The sequence below is a fragment of the Mobula hypostoma genome, chromosome 4 (assembly GCF_963921235.1).
Source record: "Mobula hypostoma chromosome 4, sMobHyp1.1, whole genome shotgun sequence".
NCBI classification, from domain to species: domain Eukaryota; kingdom Metazoa; phylum Chordata; class Chondrichthyes; order Myliobatiformes; family Myliobatidae; genus Mobula; species Mobula hypostoma.
This window is the reverse complement of record NC_086100.1, coordinates 78,833,831-78,856,310: the sequence shown is the minus strand read 5'-3', so window position 1 is coordinate 78,856,310 and position 22,480 is coordinate 78,833,831. Positions and strand designations below refer to the sequence as shown.

Below are 22,480 nucleotides of genomic sequence, written 5' to 3'. Positions count from 1 at the left end.
TTTATGCCTATGATTGTGTGGCTAAGTACAACTCCAATGCCATATTTGATTTTGATGATGACACCAATGTAATTGCCAAATCAAAGGTGGTGATGAATTGGCATATTGGAGGGGGATTGAAAACCTTGTTGAATGGTGCCTATACAACAACCTCTTAACATCAGCAGTACCAAAGAGCTGATTATTGACTACAGGAAGAAGCTGGAAGTCCAGACACAGTCCTCATTTGAGGATCGGAATTGAATAAGTGAATATGTCTGTAACTTTAAATTCCTTTCCGTGACCATATCAGAGGACAGGTCCTGGGACCAGCATGAAAGAACTATCACAAAGAAAGCTCGATAGTACCTCTACTATCTTACAAGTTTACATAACTCAGCATGCCATGTAACACTTTAACAAACTTCTATAGATAGACGGTGAAAGCAGGCTGTCTGGTTGCATCATGGCCTGGTATGAAAACACCAAGGCCTAGGATTGTAAAAGTCTACAAAAAAATGGTGGATACAGTCCAGTCCAGCACGGACAAAACCCTTCTCATCATTGAGCACATTTACAAGAAATACTGCTCCAAGAAAGCAGCATCTATCTTCAAGGTTCCCTTTTCGCTGCTGCATTGGACAGGAGGCACAGGAGCCTTTGGTCCCAGATAACCAGATTTAGTAATAGCTATTACTTTCAACTATCAGGCTCCTGAACTAGCATAGATAATTTCACTCACCTCAAGGATAAACTAACTCGATAACCTACAGATTCTCTTTCAAGGGCTCTACAATTCAATATTATTTGTTTACTTATTTTTATTATTTTCACAATTTGTCTTTTCCACATAGGTTGTTCCTCAGTCTTTGTTATTGATAGTTTTTCATAAATTCTATTGTATTTCTTTTTATTTCCTGTAAATGCCTGCAAAAAAAAATTCAAGGCAGTATATGGTGACATAGATGTGCTTTAATAAAAACTTCACTTTGAACTTTGAAATCCACCTCATCATAAGTATGATATAGGTCCTATGTCATATCAATTCATTGTTGAAACTCATGTGGCATATAGAGGCAAGATGGTGCAAGATGAAGATCATCACCTGTGTAGCAGTATTCATACTTAGAAGAGATTCTCAAATGGAAACATTACTACAACGTGAAATTCAAACAAAAGTGTCTCTATCCAGCAAGAAGTTGTCCATCTCGAACTAAAGATGGTACTAATAGTTTACAAGCTATCTAGTGAAGTTAAAGCCATTTTGGATATGATTCAATATTATTCCAGCCACACACGCAGTTATCATTGAGACAATATATAAAGAATACCTTCTCAAAGATTGAGCTATTTGAAGAGAATATGGAATGATCTTACGATTACCAACTATTCAAGGAAGTCTTACGAAGCCAGAAAATAAAATTTTGGATGAATTGAATTATGTAAGCAATTGTCAAAAACTTTGTATGTTGGCCAGGTACTAATCTACAAAATTTGATGCTCACGTGTGTGGTCTATGAAAGGTGCAGAACCCTATAGACGTGGATGCGGCCAACATGATATTTCCAAAGATCCCACATTGATGTTTGTCAGAGATGCAAGAACAATTTGCTGGTCCTTATCAACACTCATTCCAAATGCATTGAATCTAGACATGTGGAATTTTGCATGGCAGGACAATATGTAATTGCCCTAGTGCCATGGTAGTATAGTGGTTAGCATGGTTTCCTCCTGGTAATCTGGTTTCCTCCCGCAGTCCAAAGACATGCTGGTTAGTAGGTTAATTGTTCATTGTAAATGGTCTTGTGATTAGACCTGTGTTAAATAGGTGGGTTGCTCGGAGGCATGGTTCGTTGGGCTGTTCCACGCTATATTTCTAAATAAAATAAATAATTGAGGAGCAGAGAATATTTTCTTGCATTTTGTGTTATAGATCAATAATTGCCACATAATAGGACTCAAATCCTGTCATTTCTTTCTAAGTATTTTACAAGATGCAATGACCTGAGGTATTCACACATTCCTCTGTACCATCAGCCCTCCCACGGCGCCGTCACCACATCTGGAAGCACTCTTTAGGAGTCCTTGAAGACACCAGTTTTTTCAGCTTATTTAAATGTAACCATAAATTCTACTTCAGCTGGTTTCTGGTTTAAGAACCATAAAATGCCATATTCTGCCACAGGATTTATCTCAGAGGAGTTGTTTTGAGTTAGAAATGTTTAAAATGTTGACGTTTGCTGCAACCTTGTTGGAGGAGAGAATGGAGGGTAGCTATTGAAGCTAAAGCAACATCATAATACAAATCTAAACATAATATTAAGGAAAGACAATGAGAAGCAGTTCAGACAACATGAATAAGTCAGATTATTAAAACTAACAATAAGATTGAGACACAAAAAATGGATTATAACAGAGATCATGCAGTCTGCAGTACAAACCAAAATCTTGTGTGAATTGTTCATGCTGACCAAATAATTGCAGTGTACATCTGTTGAAACATATTGCGGAAATATACAATGACAAACCGAGTTCAGAAATTAATATAGAACCAACCACAGAAAAGGAGACAGAAATCATAGCAAGTTGAGTCATGTTTTTACATATTATCTCAGGACAAATTCAATAGCTAAACCAGAGACTTGAAGTGTAAGTGTTTAAGAAAGCCATTTAACAAATACCATTTATAATTTCGGTCAATATATGCATTACATTTACTTAGAGTGCATGCAATGTAGTTTACTAGTACATAAATATGCAAATGAGACATACTCTGATGGACATCTTTATATGACAGAACCCATGATGGGCAGCACAGTTATGTAGTGGTTAGCGCAATACTTTACAGTACGTATGACCCAGGTTCAATTCCCGTCACTGATGTAAGGAGTTTGTATGTTCTCGTGAACGTGTGGGTTTTTTTCCAGGTGCCCTGGTTCCCTCACATAGTCCAAAGACATATCGGTTGGTAGGTTAATTGATCTTTGTAAATTGTCCTGTGATTAGGCTAGGGTTAAATCAAGGGATTGCTGGAGAGCATAGCTCAAAGGGCCAGAAGGGCCTATTCTGTGCTTAAATAAGTAAATCTTCTATAAGGCACATGTCATGCAAAAATTTGCAATTAAGTGTATACTCGTGTTCAGATGCTCCTGGAATGCTGTAGAGATTCTTAGAGGTTGTACTTATTACTCATTCAGGTCTGGTTGGAAGACCACCTCCAAATGCAACATAATTCTCAGATCTGATCCTGTTATTATGCAGAAAGTATATACATATTGGTAAAGCTCAAAGTGAAATTCAGTTCTATTTACAATTGATTATTTTCCTGTTACCTTCATCCGACTGTTAGAATTCCATAGGGATCATTCATATTGCAAAAGAGATTGGGGAGATTTAATAAAGTTTTTCTAGAATTACGAGTGGTTCTGATAGAGTAAATAAAGAAAATCTTCCTCCATGTAGTCAGTAACCAAAGGAGACAAGTTTAAGATGATTACATTAAAATGCGAAATGAGGGAATATTTTTCAGCACAGCAAATTATACAGTTTGGAATTGATTAAAGATGGAGGAAATAGTTAAGAAGTTACTTTGACACGATTTTCCACCTGGAGTTAAAGAGGAAATATTATAGGAATTTGGGTCAAGAGGAAAATAATGCAACTAATTGGATAGCTTGGTCAGAAAGCCATCTTTGACATAATTAGATGATTGGCCTACTTCTGTGCTGCATTATACTGATTGGGGGACATAGGATTTCACCCATATATTTACCAGGAGAACTTTTACAAATGTTGTTCTCAAAATATGGTATTATTGAAAGCTGTGAGGAAGAGCTTAGATTGATTTATTATGTGTGACGCCAAGCAAAGCTATCGGACGATTGATGTTAATGAGAGAGATAAGAAAAACAATGGAGAAACATTCAAAATGCTAGTAAGAGAGAAGAGAGGGATTAACGTAAAGAAACACAATTCAGAATATTGACAGACCGGTTGCTTTGAACCAGAACTATTTGAAGTTTGATGGACAGGTGATACCCCAGCAGGTGGATAAAAAGAGCAGGCTTGCTAAGGCACGAACACACCATGAGACCACGAGACCTTGGAAAGAGCAGTGTACCCCCACAAGTGGTGGGATCTTGGAGGTCCAGTTCGCGGGAACTGGCCAGAGGCTCACAGGGTGTAAAGGTACAATTGGTGGGAACCTGAGGTGTGTGTCCGCCCCTGCCTGGGTGCCGGGTTCACCGCAGAAGAACGATCGTATCTGGAACAGAGGGGTCACAGTCAGTGACCACAGCGGGGATTAGAAGACATAAAAGGGTCTGCCTGAAACCAACTGCGAAGACATCAAAGGTCTGCCTGAACCAAATTGCATCTCTCTCTCTCTCTCTCCAACGGTACAACAGCGATTACTGCGAACTGCACTAAACTGAACTGAACTCTGCTTCACTTAAGACTGATCATTTTACCCCTAGACTGCGATAGAGCTTGGTTGATTCCTATTACCCTATTTCTGTGTCTATGTGTGTATTATCATTGCTAACCTGTTACATTGATATCCTTACGATTAGTGTACTGTATTACTTATGTCTTTAATTAAACTTTATTAGTTCCTAGTAATCCAGACTCCAACGAGCGTTCCATTTCTGCTGGTTTGGCAACCCAGTTACGGGGTACGTAACATAAGGTACACGGATACATGGGATGAAGCAAAAATATGAAACTACTGCAGTCCACTGTGGCCATGAATACAGACTCCTTCACAATGTTGAACAGGTTCACTGGAATCAACATCCGAAGCAAAAGATTTCTGATTTTGCTTTTAGGATTTGTTCATGCAATGTGAATAGTTATTTATTTCTTTCCTAAGAAGAGTTTCTTTGTGAAATCCAGCAAACTTTGCATTGGTGAGATGTCTTATGATTCATAAACACAAGAAAGTCTGCAGATACTGGAAATCCAAAGCAACACACACAAAATGCTGGAGGAACTCATCAGAAGGGTCTTGGCCCGTAACATCAACAATTTATTCATTTCACATAGATGCTGCCTGACCTGCTCAGTTCATCCAGCATTTTGTGTGTATTGTCTATGATTCAGTTGTAAATGCCAGGATTTAAATGGTGAAGAGGAATTTTCTGTTGACACTGTATTCAATGAGAAGAGTTAACAGGGTCAGTGGGCAGAGAAATTCCCAAAACTGTGAGTGGAAATTCCCAAGGTTGCATCTTAAAGAGCAGGAAAACATCACCATGTAGTCTGTAGAAAAAATAGCCCAGTGTTCAGATTCTAGTCATACTCTGTCAGCTATGTCAGGCAGGCCACTTTATTTGAAATCAGACTTTCAAAACAACCACTCTATTCTGAATTCATGGGAAGAGACTGCAGGCTGCCAGGGTGAAAGGTATTCAAGAATGTGCTCATCAGTTGTCTTGAAGTACAACCTCTGCATTCAGTCTTGAGACTCTCTGGCCCAAATTATTACAGATCTCAAGGGTATATATCAGGAAGCCTGAATGTGTAATAGGCTGGGTTGATGAGACCAAGACCAAACAATTCAAGTGTCCAGAAGATGTGCTAATATGCATACAAGCACGCCAAAGTAACTGAAGGCTGATTTATTATCATAAAATAGAAAGCACAAATAAACCACACAAAATACTTCGTAGTAAGTTACAAAGATTTCCACAACAATTTCAGGGCTCAGGATTTTTAGTTATTTCTTGATTGTCACTGTTTTAGGGGAACTCTGTGTTGTAGCGTGGATGAAATCACTGGAGAGACAGAGTCACTGGTAGATACAAAGCAGCTTCTTTATTTGACACAACAAGGTACAGCAGGCATCATACAGATGGAGACGCTTTCGGTAGAAAGGTCTGCTAGCCCAATGTGGGCTCGATATTTGTATGCTAAACACAAAGGGAAATAGCTATTTTCAAAGTTATAGACAATGCATGGACAATGCTTCCTTTTGAAGTTACATACAAAACATCGCACCTTTTGACTTCATCCTTTCCTCCCGATGCCAATATGTCTGGGTTGGTATCCACAGCCTTTAGGAGTGCAAGTCAAATCCACAATACATTTATTTGGTATTTTACGTGCTAACATAGAGGACAATTAATATTTATAAAGTATAGATAAGGCTGTCTTTGAAACTACCTGTAAACTTCATACTTCCATCCGCAGCATCTGGCTAGTATTCCGATATACACAGCTTTTAGGAAATGCATTGTTGTGAACTCAATCCACAGTACTTTGTCAAACAGAAGACTGGTGGCCAAAGTCATTTAAGTGTAAATGAATCACCTACCCAAAAACTCACTCTAACACTCTGAATTATGTCTTGTGAAAGCACCCTGGGTCCTAGGCACTGATTGTGATTCCTTAGTCTAGGTGAAATCTCAAGAACCAAGGGATGGGTACCCCAATAATAAGAGTTCCACAAGCATTGAAAGACACACAGAGACAGGCAAACTCTCATACCATTAACTCAGATTGTTTTTCTTCATTCATACAACTCATGTTTTCATTAACATCCTCATGCCAATGGTGCCTGAAACCAAGAAATAATTCAGCCACTATCAGCAAACACCAGACATTAACAAAGCTGCAGTGTTTAATTTGTACAAACACTTTACATGCTGCAAGCTCATAAAAGTTAAATTGTCACTTAGAACTGTTCAGACTTTCATCTAGTATTTTAATACAATACAGGAAGTTAGGGAATGAGTCTAATCTCTGACAAGCTACCCACAATCTCATCGAGTCCTAGGTCTTGGAGCTGACAGGTATGCATGAAATCAAAACGTGGCATGGCAGTTGGAAGAGTCAAGCCTGCATAGCTGTAAGGGTGGATACCATGCATTAGGATTTTTTTTTTGTCTCTAATCAGGAGCAATCAACAATCACACAGAGAAATATGTAATAAAAGCTATTCATACAAGAAATTTATCCACTATGCAAAACATAAGTGTAATACAAAAATGTCAAAAGACAAACCGGTCCTCATTGGATGAATGTGATGTTTAACGTTTCAAAATATTTATAAATTACCATTACACATACTTGTTGTGTATGCTAAGGCCATAAATAGCAACTATTACTTTCCCATTTTTGAGGATGTATGCCATTTACATTATAAATTGATATTCCAACCTTGCTAATTCATACATGTTAGAAAACTGAAATCAAGCTTCACCATCAAGGTATAAAGTTTATTAAATGCCTAAATTATTCCCCTCCCCCGCCTTAGATTGGCTCACATTACCAATTTCGCAATAAAACTTTGCCACAGAGCTGCACTGTGAGGTATAATTGACACTACTTTGCCAGATTCACAAATAACTGGGAATAATTGAAAACCGGGTTATTTAAATGACCTTACTTTTTTCACTATATCCATGATAACAAAATTATCACTATTACAATGTCAAGAACTAAAGATTAAACTTAGTATATCTATTAATTAAAATAGCTTAAATAACCAGTGCACAATATTAATTTAAATCTATCACATTATCTCAATGCTATCTGGATCTTCTCAGCAAGTGAAAGCATAGTTTTATTCAAGGCACAAAATATAAGCATGGTTTCGCTTGGCTAAGTTTCCAACAAATATTTGATTATATACATTGCAATTTTCCCGTATTCAGTTATTGCTCAAGTGACTTGAATTTGCATGAAATTGCAGAAAATAATATTAGTCTTCCCAATGTATTTTAAGTTCAAGTGGTTTAAAATAAGCATGAGCAACAAAGGGCAACCGAGTACAATAGTCGGGAAAGCAAGAGCCAATGATTTAAAAGGAACTTTGTCAGTGAAAGCTGGTATCACACAGCAAGACAATCTCAAGTGATATCAAAGTCAGCTCAAAAAATACTATCTTATGGAATTACATTTCAGCCAGTTAGGTGGATTGAATTTAACATTAAATGTCCAATTTCCTTTAAAGATACAGTATATCTAGTATACCAAAATAATAGGTGCTATGTAACCAGTTGCTAATTACTTTTAAGTCAAACCATTTGATAAGCTAATTAATATTACACCATAAATAAATACTTAGTTTTCACAAAACACGTTTATTACTGGTTAGACCAACATTTATTCTTCACCCTTAGTTGCCCTCTGAACAGAGTAGTTGCAGAGTCAACTACATTGAAATCAGATGCAGAGCAAATTATCCTGAAGGATATGATAGAATCAGACAGCTTTTAAAATGAAAACCTTGTTATTTCATGGTCACTATGATTGATGTTAGCTTTAAAAAAAATCTGATCATATTGATTACTTGAATCCCTGATATTCACACACTTCCCTGAGCCACTGAATTAACTAAAATGCCCAAATTCAATTGATTTTACACTCATATCTGTTGAATGCAATTAAATAAAAAAAGGAAAAGCAGCATATATAAATGAATTATTGTCGGATGACTACCGTGAATTCTATATTTAAAACATGCATGGAAACACTCTGGAGCAATGAGCTCAACATCGGTGCTAGAAAATGGAGTCGTTACTCAAAGATATCGCAGAAAATCATTTATAAACTGGAAAGGTGATAGAGAAATCAGTGTGGATTTCAAAAGTGAAAATAATGCATGACCCACTCCTATTGAACCTCTGAAAGAGTAGGTATATAGGGATATTTAGATATACTGTATATGTATTTGTGTTCCATGTCCTGGAGCAGAAAATGGAAAGTGAAGAGCAAGGACCAGAATTATTGACACAGAAAAGAAACACAGGGGCCAAAGGTATTGCTCAAACATGATAAAGTGAAGTGGTGATAGATGAGGTTAATTATTATTTATTTAGAGATAAAACGTGAATCAGGCCCTTCAGACTCTTCAAGTGGTGCTGCTAGCAACCCCCAACTGAATCCTAGCCTGAATGAGTGAAGCATCCGTCAGTCACAGTCGACTATGGATGTTGCGTCCTAGCTGTCTAGATAGGCAAGCCTAGGCAGTACGAGGTGGGGTAGAAGCTGTTGCCCTTGTAGCAAGCACCCCCTCTTCATGCATCTGATGAACCCAAAGGAACGGTAGAGACCAATACAGTTTGGTAAGAGCAGTGTCACAGGAATTGCCAATCAGTATTGAAGTCAACATAGGACTTATTTAGGGACTCCAGCTCCGGATTGTCCCTTGATATTTACCCCCGAAGCCTTCCCCATGAGTGGGTACATATCCAGGCAGTGGAGGTTTGAGATCAGAGTTTTTTTGCTCCTAGATGAGCTGCCAACCACAGCCAAAAAGGCCCATCTGCCCAAAGTGACTGGTTTTAATGGCCCAGTAACCCACTTTTGCCCTTTCTGCTGTCAGTGGAAACTGTTCCGCCAGGCTTTGTAGCCAAGCCCCATGTGAACGCCAGGAGCTAGACTTGGTTGTCAAAGGTTATTTGAGCCACACGCCATTGGGAGCATTAAACAGGTAGTGGGAGCTTGTCCCCATTACCACCCTTGGCTATAACCACCTGAAGGAACCTAGCCTAATCTCAGGAGCCCTTGGACTGTGGGTGGGGTGAGGAGGGGGAATAGGAGGTGATGATAGATGATGAGAAAAATGTATCAGCCTTTCTAATGAGGCTATAATACAATTAAAGGCTGATTTATACTTGTCCATATGGGGCACGCCTTAGTTTACACCGCAGCCTATGCAAGTGGCCTATGCCATTGTGAGCATTTATACTTGTACGTTGGTGTGTCTGCGTTGCTCTGCAATTCACTGCCAAAACGCTAGTTGGCGGTGGGGTTTCTATGCTACTGTGTTGAGTTTCTTCCTGTACTTCAAACAATGGCGACTGAAACTGAGCGCATCATGTTGGAGTTAGAGCTAATAAATATTGAACAAGAGTTTCTTCTCTCTCAATTCTGAAATGGCGGAGAAGAAGAAGCAACTGGAAATGCGATGCTACCAAGCGGACCAATCACAGTTGTTGTGGTTTGCTTCGTCGCGTCGCATAGTTATATTTTGGGAGAGGTGCGTGTCAGGCTACAGTGTAGAGTACAGCATAAGGTACGCGACTACACCATACCCACGGTGTACATTTGACGCAGAAGTATAAATTGGGCTTATCAAAGGTTGATCAAAAGCAGTCATTCAAGGTAAACCAATCAGAGCAACAGGAACATTTAAGCTGCAGATATTGAGGACCCAGGGCAATCTATTAGATACAAAAAGAGAGATGACTCCCAAGTCCAAATTATGGATTTGAGGAAATAAAGAGAGTTATTTATGAGAACAGTTTTATATGGGGTTTTTGCAATGTATTTACTAAAACCCATTGAAACTATTCAATGAGTTTAGAGAATTGAAGCCATGTATTGGGATTCCCCAATAATCAGTGCTTTCCTTTGTGAAGAGTCTGTGATCTGTTGTGTAGTTAACAATGAGGAAGAAAATCTAGGCTGCAAGAAGGTATCTTTGAACCACTCAGATGGGCAATGAATAAAGTAACAAATGGAAATTAATTTGGAGGAAGTAATTCACTTGAAAGAGCAAACAAGATATTCATAATGAGGAACTTGTAGGAATAGAAGGATATTGGAATGCATGTTTACAGAGCTATAAAGCTCTGACTGTAGAGATGCCTGGTTATGTGTCTGTGGTCTTGCATGGCTTACTCAGCATTGTGGTGAACTGAGGCTGTGGCCTGTACAGCTACAGTGATGCCAGGCTTCCTGTTTTTTGAAAACTTCAGTCTGAAGCTATTTTCTTACTTTTAAGTTTTTGTATGATTTGTTTTTTTTTCTCTCCCTGCACATTGGGTGTTTGTTGTTTTTTTTTAATGGGTTCTTTTGAGGTTTCTTTATTTTGTAGCTGTCAATAAGGAGACAAATCTCAACGTTCTATCATGTATACATACTTTGATAATAAATGTACTTTTAATTTTGAACTGAAATGAAGAATAAATAATAATTGTTCTCGTTGTGTGAAGCACAAAATATAAGAGTGCTATGCTATATCTAAAAGATGAACCTGGATGAACATTAGTTAATAGGTTATTAATTAATTTAATCTTTAATTAATCTTTAATTAATTTAGGTTTTCTTAACTTCATTTCAGCTCTGTCAATTACACAGTTCATTACTGATTATTGGGAACAGGGCAAGAAAAACATAATTGACTTCACTTCTTAAGCACAGGACATACCAAACAACTTTTTACTTTAGTAAGTAGAAGTGCGACAGTTTAAGATCCATAACTCATTCAGGAGCATAGCTGTTCTGATCTCTAGAGGCACAGTTTGCTTTGTATGAACATCAGTTCATGTACATAAGCTGTCTCTATATAATTTCCTGTGTGTGTTAATTTGGATTCACATGGTGGAACGACATCTATCTTGATCCTCTCATATTAGCCCTTGAGAAAGTAATATCTGTGAGTTGAAAGGAGGAGAAGATGGCGGCGTGACACAGCGCACAGTGGCCACTCCAGTGAATGATATCTGTAATCTGTCAAGTAGGGTGCCATGCACAATCCTGATTTGATGGAGACAGACGTGAGAGCACAGAGGAACATCTGGAGAAACTTCTGAAATGCCTTCTTCTCTGCCACTGCTACCGTGTGATTCAGAATCTCCAGAGGAGAAGGCCCCGAGTCCTCGGCTTTGCTTATTGCTCGGCGGCCATGGTGTGTTTAAAGCACTTGGCAGAGGATGGTGCTCAGGAAGCTGTATCGAAGGGGCTGGTCGGAGGCTCAAAGTTTTTGGACGGAATCAGAGTCGGCTGTGGTCGGGTGCTTCCAATGCAGTTGTCGACGCCTGGAGGTTTATGGCAGGGAGAGTTTGTCCCTTTTGCCGCCTGCTATCCGGACTATCAGGAGTCGATCGGAACTTTGAGTCTTTTTTTTACCGTGCCCATGGTCTGCTCTTTATCAAATTATGTTATTGCTTTGCACTGCTGTAACTATATGTTATAATTATGTGGTTTTGTCAGTGTTAGTCTTTGGTTTGTCCTGTTTTTTTCTTGTGATATCACTCTGGAGGAACATTGTATCATTTCTTAATGCATGCCTTTCTAAATGACAATAAACGAGGACTGAGTGTCCTCATAATCTAATCTAATCTAATTTTAAATTTTGTTAGTATAATAAACAGCAAGTAGATATAGTTTGAAGGACATACTGTTTATCACTTAATCATTATTAAGACATCATTGCACCATGCATTTACTCTTGTTTACACAGCACTTTTATGGAGTGTTACATGCGTGTATTGGTTAACACCAATTGAGAGAATAATCAACATCATTAGTATATTCAGACATGGGGTGATTCTATATTGTATTCAATATTTATTTTACTTAACTTTCTGCAGTTTCAAAAGTAAGGTCTCATTAAAACACTGAAGAAAGCTTCCATCTCGGGTGATATTTGAGGTTTTTAACTCACCGTGTAACTTTGTATATATGCACTGTGAGAGCAGTAGAATAACAGTGCAACACTATAACTGGGATGTTGTTGAGGCTCAGAGATTTTGCAGTGCACAGTACATTCGTCTGCTTCCAGATGTCACCCACAGTGAAGTAAATTGATTCAAGATTGATTTATGATAACATGGAACTCAAGATGAGATCAAAATGGATCATCTGATAGAATTCTGATAACAATGAGACACAGGAATCTGGGAGCAAGAAATAAAAGAAAGAAATGTCTATTACCCTTCAGATCTGCTCTACTTTTTAGTAAAATCCTACTTAATATTTTACTTCAGTTCCACTTCCCACACCAATTCCACATCCTTTGATTCCCTGAATATCCAAATAATAATCAACCATTGCCTTGAACACACACTGTAACTGGAAGTCCACAAACCTTTTGGATAGAGAATTCCAGTGATGCGCCTGGTGAAGATCTCTCTTACTTTCTCTATCCTAAATGACCAAAGTGATGTTTTGAGACAGCAATTAATAATTCAAGTCTCATTAGCCAGGGGAAACACCCTATCAATATCTAACTTGTCCAGTCATGAATCATCCAGAGTGGAAACAGGGGTTTGAGCCATCAATTCCACACTGATCATCAAACAGCTACAAATACAAATCTTGTATTTTAGTTTTTACAGAGAGCTCTCATAACTTTGCACATTTCAATAAGGTCACTTTTCATTCTTCTAAACTCCAGAGTGCCTAGGTCCAAACAGCTTCATCCTCTAACATGAAACAATCTTCTTGTCCCAGAAATCAATTCAATGAATTTCCATTGCAATTCTGTTATAAATCTATCCTTTCTTTTGTAGGGAAACCAGAAATTCCAGGCACGATCATACCAGGACCCGAAACAATTACATTTAAACGTCTTTCCTTTTGTATCCACTTGCAACAAAGGGCAACGTACCATTTGTCTTGGAGATTCAAAAAGACTGCAGATGCTGGAATCTGGAGCTACAAACAGTCTGCTGGAGGAACTCAGCGGACCAAGAAACATCCATGGGTGGTAGAGGAGAGGGGAGGAATTTGGAATGGTCAACATTTCAGGTTGAAACCTTGAATTGGGATATTGGTCTTCCTAATCACTTGCTCTGTTTGCATATGAACTTTGGAATAAATTAGGTCACCTTGTATTCTCCCATCATTAAAAATACACAAATTTTCAATTTTTTTCTACCAATGTGGATAACTTCAGATTCTTCCATTTGCCCTGCCTTCATTCATCCTCAGAAACTGAGGATGATTGAATCCTATGGCGCTCTCTGCGTCAAACAGAAACAGAGAAACATAGAAAACCTACAGCACAATACAGGCCCTTCAGCCCACAAAGCTGTGCCAAATACGTCCTTATCTTAGAGCTACCTAAGCTTACCCGCAAACCTCTATTTGTCGAAGCTCCGTGTATCCATCCAGGAGTCTCTTAAAAGACCCTATAGTTTCTGCCTCCACCAACGCCGCTAGAAGCTCATTCCACGCACTCACCACTACCTGTGTAAAAAACTTACCCCTGACATCTTCTCTCTGCCTACTTCAAACACCTTAAAACCATGCCCTCTCATGCTGGCCATTTCAATCATGGGAAAAAGCCTCTAATTATCCACATGATCAATGCCTGTCATTATTTTGTACACATCTATCAGGTCAACACTCATCCTTCGTTGCTCCAAGGAGAAAAGACCAAGTTCACTCAACTTATTCTCATAAGGCATGCTCCCTAATCCAGGCAATATCCTTGTAAATCTCCTCTGCATCCTTTCTACGGTTTCCACATCCTTCCTGTAGTGAGGAGACCAGAAATGAACACAGTTCTCCAAGTGGGGTTGACCAGGGTCCTATATAGCTCCAACATTACCTCTCGGCTCTTAAACTCAATCCCACGATTGATGAAGGCCAATGCACCGTATGCCTTCTTAACCACAGAGTCAACCTGCGTAGCAGCTTTGTGCGTCGTATGGACTCGGATCCCAAGATCCCTCTGATCCTCCACACTGCCAAGAGTCTTTCCATTAATGCTATATTCTGCCATCATATTTGACCTACCAAAATGAACCACCTCACACTTATTTGGGTTGAACTCCATCTGCCACTTCTCAGCTCAGTTTTGCATCCTATCAATGTCCCGCTGTAACCTCTGACAGGCCTCTACACTATCCACAACACCCCCAACCTTTGTGTCCTCAGCAAACTTACTAACCCATCTCCCCAATTCCTTATCCAAGTAGCGGTCCCAGAACAGATCCCTGAGGCACACCACTGGTCACTGGCATCCATGCAGAATATCACCCGCCTACAACCACACTTTGCCTTCTGTGGGTAAGCCAGTTCTGGATCCACAAAACAAGGTCCCCCTGGATCCCATGCCTCCTTACTTTCTCAATAAGACTTCCATGGAGTACCTTAGCAAATGCCTTGCTGAAGTCCATATACACTACATCTACTGCTCTACCTTCATCAATGTGTTTAGCCACATTCTCAAAAAATTCAATTAGGCTCGTAAGGCACGACCTGCCTTTGACAAAGCCATGCTGACTATTCCAAATCATATTATCCCTCTCCAAATGTTCATAAATCCTGCCTCTCAGGATCTTCTCCATCAACTTAACAACCACTGAAGTAGGAGTCACTGGTCTATAATTTCCAGGGCTATCCCTACTCCATTTCTTGAATAAAGGAACAACATCCACAACCCTCCAATCCTCCAGAACCTCTCCCATCCTTATTGATGATGCAAAGATCATCGCCAGAGGCAGAGCAGTCTCCTCCCTCGCCTCCCACAGTAGCCTGGGGTACATCCCATCTGGTCCCGGTGACTTATCCAACTTAATGCTTTCCAAAAGCTCCAGCACATCCTCTTCCTTAATGTCTACATGCTCAAGCTTTTCAGTCTGCTGCAAGTCATCCCAACGATTGCCAAGATCCTTTTCCATAGTGAATACTGAAGCAAAGTATTCATTATGCACCTCTGACATCTCCTCCAGTTCCATACACACTTTTCCACTGTCACACTTGATTGGTCCTATTCTCTCACGTAGTATCCTCTTTCTGTTCATATACCTGCAGAATGCCTTGGGGTTTGCCTTAATCCTGTCCATCAAGGCCTTCACATGGCCCCTTCTGGCTCTCCTAATTTCTTTCTTAAACTCCTTCCTGCTAGCCTTATAATCTTCTAGATTCATATCATTACCTAGTTTTTTGAACCTTTCATAAGCTCTTCTTTTCTTCTTGACATGACTTACAACAGTCTTTGTACACCTCGGTTCCTGTACCCTACCATTCTTTCCCTGTCTTACTGGAACATATCTACTCAGAACCCAAAGCAAATATCCCCTGAACATTTGCCACATTTCTTCCATACGTTTCCCTGAGAACATCTGTTTCCAATTTATGCTTCCAAGTTTCTGCCTGATAGCCTCATATTTCCCTTCTCTAAATAAATGTATCCCTTACGTGTCTGTTGCTATCCCTCTCCAATGCTATGGTAAAGGAGATAGAATTGCGATCACTATCTCCAACATGCTCTCCACTGAGAGATCTGACACCTGACCAGGTTCATTTCCCAATAAGAGATCAAGTACAGCCTTTCTTCTTGTAAGCTTATCTACATACTGTGTCAAGAAACCTTCCTGAACACACCTAACAAACTCCACCCCATTTAAACCCCTCACTCCAGGGAGATGCCAATCAATATTTGAGAAATTAAAATCTCCCACCACGACGACCCTGTTATTATTACACCTTTCCAGGATCTGTTTCCCTATCTGCTCCTCGATGTCCCTGTTACTATCGGGTGGCCTATAAAAAATACCCAGTAGAGTTATTGACCCCTTCCTATTCCTAACTTCTAACCACAGAGACTCAGTAGACAATCCCCCCATGACTTCCTCCTTTTCAACAGCCGTGACACCATCTCCGATCAACAGTGCCATGCCCCCACCCCTTTTGCCTCCCTCCCTGTCCTTTCTGAAGCATCGAAAGCCTGGTACTCTAAGTAGCTATTCCTGCCTCTGAGCCATCCAAGTCTCCTTAATGGCCACAACATCATAGGTCCAAGTACTGATCTATGCTCTAAGCTCATCTGCTTTGTTCATAATACTGCTCACAATAGACACATCTCAAACAATCGGTCTGAGTGTGTTCCTTCTCTATCACCTGCCTATCCTCCCTATTGCACTGTCTCCAAGCTTTCTCCGTTTGTGAGCCAACCTCCCTTTCCTCCGTCACTTCAGTTCAGTCCCCACCCCCCAGCAATTCTAGTTTTAACTCACCCCATTAGTCTTTGCAAACCTCCCCGCCAGGATATTGGACCCCCTCAGATTCAAGTGCAACCCGTCCTTTTTATACAGGTTACACCTGCCCCAGAAGAGGTCCCAATGATCCAGAAATCTGAATCCCTGCCCCCTGCTCCAATCCCTCAGCCACACATTCATCCCCCACCTCAATCTATTCCTATACCCACTGTCACATGGCACAGGCACTGATAACTTACAGAGTTCCAGCTATGAATGAACAGACTTACAAATATGATACTTAATCTTCTCATCCAAATAAATGAGGCAGAATGCTTTCACGGTAGCTTCTAGCTATATAATTGAGACTGCAGATGCTGGGATCTGTAGCAAATAAAAATAAGCAGCTGCAGGACCTCAGCAGGTCAGACAGCATCAGCTGCTCAAAACAGACAGTCAACATTTCAGGTTGAGGCTGTTTATCTGGACGTTTCTCTCCACGGGCGCAACCTGATCCACAGAATACTGTCAGCTCGGTTTTTGTTTCCTATCGTTAAAGTGTTTCTTAGGGTAAGCACATAGACCAAATAACTTCAGCAGCTGTGTTCAGCCACCAGTCTTCAGATGCGAATATGAACTGCAGATTAAATCTGAAATGCAGCTCTGAACAATGGATTCCTATGACTTTGAACCGTATTTAATTGGAAGACCAGACAATGCTGATTAAATTTGTTATTTGGTCATCATTTAGGAGTTTGTTGTGTGCCTGTGAAGGGGGAGGTGTAAGGGTGGTGTGCGGTTCGAAGGAAGCATTGTAAGTATAGAAATGTGTTTTGATCTTTAGCCTGAATTGTTCTTTGATCTTCGGCATATAAAATGTTGTGTAGTGTTGGGTCAGGAAGGCCTTTTTCCTCTAAAAGGGGTCTCAATATGATGACTTCTCTGTCTTACTTTGTTGACTAAAGAGACTGCTATACGTCAACCAGCACTTCTGTCCAGTGGCATTGTTCACGAGATAACATTTGGGGCTCGTCCAGGATGCCTTTGCGACCCATGGTGTGGCCAGTGATCTCAGCAGTCTAAGTAGGTGAGTACTTTTAAAATTAGCACTTACTCTTGGACCTGTTAGGGCTGATGGCTATCAGATCGTGAGGTATCAGGAAAACAGTGGAGAGCTGATCTGGTAGATATTAAAGGGGTTTGTGTGTGTGTATGTTTTTTTTAGATTATGAGGACACACAGTCCTCTTTTATTGTCATTTAGTAATGCATACATTAAGAAATGATACAATATTCCTCCGGTGTGATATCACAAAACACAGGACAGACCAAGACGGAAAAACTAACAAAAACCACACAATTATAACATATAGTTACAACAGTGCAACAATACCATAACTTGATGAAGAACAGGCCATGGGCACAGTAAAAATGTTCAAAGTCTCTCGAAAGTCCCACATCTCACACAGACAGGAGAAGGAAGAAAACTCTCCCTGCCATGCCCGACCACAGTCCGACTCTGAGTCGTCCAAAAACTTCGAGACTCTGACCAGCCCTCCGACACCAGGTATCGAGCACCATCTCTGCCAAACACTTTGACCCCGGCCTCGATCACCAGCAGCAGGCAAAACCGAGGATTTTGGGGCCTTCCCTCCGGAGATTCTCGATCGCACAGTAGCAGCGGCAGTGAACCGGGCATTTCAGAAGTTTCTCCAGATGTTCCTCCGTGCTTCTCACGTCTGTCGCCATCAAATCAGAATTTTGCACGGCACCCTATTTAACAAATACCATATCATTTCATCGGAGAGCTGCGCGTTCTGCGTCGTGCCGCCATCTTCTCCTCCTGCCTTTTATGTAAGAGACTAAGCATTATTTGTTAATTTGGTGAGATGGGGCTACCAGTTGCTGAGGGTGGTTACTGAAGGTTCGGGACACCAGTGGTGGCATGTGTACTCATTCCAGGAATTGTATTTTAGCATACATGTTTGCTAGAGTGCGTGCATTGCTTCTGTTACCAGTGGTGGTCATTCATGGATGTACACAGGGGTTGGTAATGCAAAATGTTAGTGGACACAGGACTGTCAGTAATGTTAACTGATCTACCCTTGCCCATGACCGCAGAGGTGATTTACATTACCAGAGCAGGAGGTGAAACAATGAGGGCGGAGAGAAATCAGCCTCAGGTACTTGAGATTGAGGGAGTGCAGCTTCCTGTCAATTTCTGTGTGTGCCCAAACAATGAAGGTACTATCCTGGGCATAGACACACTGAGCAAGGCAGGTGTGATCATAAATTCAGGAAAAGGAGAAATAACATGGACAAGACAGAGACAGCAAACATGTGCGATCCGCAAAGCAGCTAACATGGCCAACAGAGAGCCAGCAGCTCCAAGCGTGGAGGAGAGACGGGGTGATGTGTGGGAATCATGTCAGGAGGTCCAAGGGGAGGAACAAGCACAGCAACCAGCTGTTAGAAGCAGTTCAGCTGCCCCAGGTAACTACAGTAAAGACTCACCAGAAAGGGGATAGTTAGGAGCAGAAAGGGAACAAGTGGGCAGACATCAGTGTGAAGAGGGCAACAGAAGAACAAGAAGCAACAGAAATTACAAATGCACAGGAAGAAACCACAAATGGCATGTTATCAAGATTAGATGGAGATGTGAAGGACAACTGTAACTGGGGTAAAGTGCTGAAGGACCGAGCAAAACAACAGCAGCACATTGCTGATCAGAGAGAGCCAGAGGGAAAGGAGATAGCTGGGTGACGATGTCATGGAGAGGGTGCTGCCAGAAAGGGCAGGGTTTGTTCCCTGATGGATAGGACCACAGATGCTACTTTTAACAAGTGACACTTCTGTCTGTATGCAGACTCAGTGAGGCAACCAGTGGAAATCCTGGACTCGGCTTCAACTGTATGAGTTACCTTTCTGTTGTCCTCACAGACAGAGTGGGGGATCAAGTGTACCCAGTAACCGTGCAATTAAACAGAAGCTAAGAGATGAACACCAGCTGGCCACACCAGACCTGACCACAATTGATGGAAACACACCCATAGCAAATGTGAAGGCAGAAGACACCAAGAGTGTGACAGAAACCCGTGAGTAGCATGCTAAAGTGTCATGGTGACGGTACTCTGTTATGACAGCTGGTTGCTGAAGGTAGATGATTAGGTGGATAGCAGAGAATGGAAATGATATTGAGGAAAATAGATGGGAAAGGATTTCAATTGCAGCAGAGACAGCAGGTTCCACAACTACGATGACATGGCAGACTGAGAAAGATTGCACGTGGCATCAGAAGGTGGTCACCCCAGCCTGAATGAGAAGCAAATACAAATTAACCTGGCCCCTTTCAGCAGTCAGCCCAGCAACTGGCTGGACAGTTCAGAAGGGGCTGAGACCTGGGAGAGATCCTTGCAGTTATTCAAATAGAGTCTACCCCAAACCCTTCCATACATCGATGAGAGGGCCTGTGAGCCTGATGCACTTACCTTGCTGGTGCCCCTGGACAGAGAGTTTTAGCTCTCAGAGAATAAGGGGAGAAGACAAAAAATATGATCAAATCTACAATCAGTCTGCAGGGAAGGAGGCAACAGGCATACAAATGATGAAGTTGCATTTTTAAAGACTGTTGTTCAAATTTCTGGAACAGTCCCTCTGCTTAGTATCTTGTAGGTAGCCATTAGGGATCAGAGAGTAGAAACAGATGCATTTTTTTCTGCCCTTTTTGAGTAGATCCACCACACGGTTGGCTTTTCCTTGTACATATTTATTTTTCTCCAGATGGGCCAAGAGGAGGGACTGTTAGTGTTTTTTAGGGTGGCATATGCAGCAAATTAACTTCAGCAACTGACTTCAGGCACCAGTCTTCAGATGCAAATATGAACTGTGGATTAAATCTAAATTGCAGCTCTGAACAGGACTGTGAACCATAGTTAATTGGAAGACCAGACAATGCTGATTAAATTTATTATCTGGGTCTCATTTGGGTGTCTGTAATCATTGATCTTAGGCTAACCATTCCTTTGTTCCATGCCTTCTCTCTTGCTACATTCTCAGATATATGGGTTACTGTTCCTACCTTCTGATCTGTTCTAGTTGATGAAAGCTGAGAACCAGAGCACCCAGTACCTCTGCAGCCACCTCTTTCAAAGCCTTAAGAAACAGGTCAGCTAATACCAATAATGTATTGGTTTTCTGTCCCACCAATTTCTCCGAGATATTTGTTTTTTTAAAACATGGTAATTGCTCCTTCTTCATTTGCTCCAGATCTGATGTACACTACAATCTTTGATAGTTCTTCTTTTCTGTCTTCTATGATATATCTGCCATTGCCTGTTCCAAATTGTCTTTTGTACTCACAGGCTTGGGTCCTCCATCATTGTAAATGGTGATGCTCATGAAGTCTCCTCTTTTTGTTTGTTGTTTAATTCCACCAACATTCATAAGCAGGTGTGACAGAACCTCTGGGCTTCCCCCTCCCCCCCACTTTTCTTTCTCCCTGGGCCTCCTGTCCCATGATCCTCTCATATCCCTTTTGCTAATCAACTGTCCAGCTCTTGGCTCCATCCCTCCCCCTCCTGTCTTCTCCTATCATTTCGGATCTCCCTCTCCCCCTCCCACTTTCAAATCTCTTACTAGCCCTTCTTTCAGTTAGTCCTGACGTAGGGTCTTGGCCCGAAACATCAACTGTACCTCTTCCTAAAGATTCTGCCTGGCCTGCTGCGTTCACCAGCAACTTTTATGTGTGTTGCTTGAAATTCCAGCATCTGCAGATTTCCTCGTGAGAGAACTGCAGAGCTTTAGTCTGAGCCGTTGGCTGTGGGATCACTTAGCTGAAGCAGTTGTGTGCTGTTTTTACTGTTCATCATGCAGCTCACCTCTGTGTAAGTCAGCTACATTGGTGACGCACGGCTAATGATGCCTGGTTTTGCTCTGATGTGCCACTTGAATAAAACTTGATCTTCTGTCTTGATGGTAATGATAACTTCCCGGCCATGAGATTATGAATATAACTCTGCTACTGATGATGGTTCACAATGCATTATGGTTGCCAGCTTGAACTGACTATATCTTATTTCACTCAACAGACCCACACTAAGCAACAGAAGGTTTGTGAAGAGAAGCACATCCATTGCCAGAAGATTGATGGACCTGCTCGCATGGAGAGAAGCAGATGTAACACGCTTATTTATTATGTTGTTCCACATCAAATGGGTTAGAGCCCAACTAGTAACAAATTCATTCAGGATTTGACTAAGTCTGGTGGAGGTGAAACAGCTAATTCATTCCTAGTGATGGACAATTAAGTGACCCAATTCAGGGACAGTTCAGTCCATCCCCACCCCATCACCACGTGTCTACCTCTATTCCCCTCCCTGATCCTTTACATGTCCTCACCTGCCTAAGACTGCCCCCTGCATCCGATCAGACGCCTTCATCTCCAGCGTTAGGACTTTCCCACCCACCTGGCTTCACTTATCACCTTTCAGTTAGCCTCCTTCCCCTCCCAGCACCTTTTTATTCCGGCATCTTCCTCCTTCCTTCTCAGTCCTGAAGAGGAGCCTCAGCCCGAAACGTCAGCACTTTATTCATTTTTATAGATTCTGCCTGACCTGCTGAGTCTCTCCAGCATTTTATGTGTGTTGCTCTGGATTTCCATCATCTTCGGACTTACTCATGTTTATGACTTGTTGTCATTAATTATTTTTTCCAATTTGTACACCTATTTTTCAGCAGAGAGAGAACCATAGGAAAGTTTTCTCTTCCTCTAGTTTAACCTGATATCATTACTGTTTTGATTGGGTGTATATTTAACGCGAGGACTTCTGGAGCAATTTCTTC

General features: G+C 41.0%; 1 long non-coding RNA gene across 1 annotated transcript in view; it reads left to right on the top strand.

Moving 5' to 3' along the window:
- The window catches only part of LOC134344850 (uncharacterized), a 43,169-nt gene extending 21,353 nt beyond the window's left edge, over nucleotides 1–21,816 (top strand). The window contains exons 2-4 of the long non-coding RNA XR_010017541.1: nucleotides 19,580–19,734; nucleotides 20,735–20,803; nucleotides 21,727–21,816. This is a non-coding gene — a long non-coding RNA (uncharacterized LOC134344850). The remainder of the gene's footprint in view (nucleotides 1–19,579; nucleotides 19,735–20,734; nucleotides 20,804–21,726) is intronic.
- Nucleotides 21,817–22,480: the final 664 nt, after the last annotated feature.